The 1,296-nt window shown below is 55.6% G+C and overlaps 1 protein-coding gene across 1 annotated transcript in view; it reads left to right on the plus strand.

Moving 5' to 3' along the window:
* The window catches only part of FGF13 (fibroblast growth factor 13), an 85,316-nt gene that overhangs the window by 2,190 nt on the left and 81,830 nt on the right, over window positions 1-1,296 (plus strand). The gene's annotated exons all lie outside the window — the stretch shown is intronic.

The following is a 1,296-nucleotide window of genomic DNA, read 5'->3' on the forward strand; positions in this document are numbered from 1 at the left end:
GGAGACTTCTTCCGGTCTATAGGCAGGCAGATGATGCCTAGAGGCCCTGGTGCTCAGCGGAAGGTAAAAGCATGCCAGGAGGGTGAGATCTTTTTCAGAGGCCTCTTTTGGTGAGGCTCTTTCCCTTCGGGGTGACTCGAATTCTAATCCCATACATCCTGGGAGAGGAATCTTCCGCCTACCCTCGAGAACCCATGTGAATCAGTCACTCATCAGTTATTTTCAACAAACTGTTTATTGAGCATCAACTACGTGACAGGCACCATGCCAAGGGATGGGAATATAGTGGTGGCCAAAACCTAGTCCCGATGTTCAAGGCGTTCCCAGTCCAATGAGAGCCAAGCAGGGTCCCCCCACTCCCCCGCACGAATTAAAGCCTGAAGAAGTGGATACCTGGATTGACGGGAGGTGCTAAAACGCTCCTCCACCTCGCCCTCCGTGTGCTTTTGGGAAAACCAAAACCACACACAGGAGCCGGCTGACCCGCAGGGAATTTCAGCCCATTGGGCAGGGCGATCCTGAGACCCTCCACCTCAGTGTCTGCCGCCCTCAGCCCCGCCTGCCTTTGCAGACACACAATAGCGCTGCTCACAGGGCAACAGACATTTCAAGACTGGGGCCCAGTGGAAGGGAAGGTGGCAGCTTTCCCTGGGGAGCCCCGAAGTCGGCCAGAGGTTCAGGTGATCCACCTCTGACCGGCTAAGAGGCCCCCCAGAGTCCACTGGCTGGGATCTCAGGCAAGAAAGGACTGGGGTCTGGGCATCTGGTTTTGCATCTATATGAATTCCGAAAAGATCTGGAAAGTGGGGAGGGAGAGGTCCAGCCAAGAGCGTAGTGGCAGATCCAAGGGAGAGCAGCTCTACTACTGGCGGCTTCCTTTTTGGCATCAGAAAGCAAGTAAAATAGTACAACGGTAGTGTCCCTTTGTCTTCAATGGGGATGTGGATGGTACGTTCTCTCTTCGTTGCCTTCTCGACCCCAAAGTCCTCTTTCTTCTCCCCCAGATGAAACACAGAGCAGGGAAAGGACGGAACTTGTGACTAGAGGGAGGCGAGCAAAAAGCCGGGCTTGATTCCCGAGTTGGAGGGAGACAGCCTGCTACATCTGGACGAGCAGAGGGGAAAAAGCAAGTTAGGAGACTGGAGATGGGCCCGGGCTTCAGGAGAGAGGCTCGGCCCTGCATTTCCCCAGTACCGCGTACTGTACCCGCCGCCCACTCTCCGCTGTGATCCCGAACCCAAACGAAAGATTGGGCGCGGGGCAAGGGAAAGACGGGGTTGGGACCGCACAAACTGG

This window comes from Crocuta crocuta, unplaced genomic scaffold, assembly GCF_008692635.1.
Source record: "Crocuta crocuta isolate KB4526 unplaced genomic scaffold, BGI_CrCroc_1.0 scaffold241, whole genome shotgun sequence".
In the NCBI taxonomy this organism is placed as follows: Eukaryota; Metazoa; Chordata; class Mammalia; order Carnivora; family Hyaenidae; genus Crocuta; species Crocuta crocuta.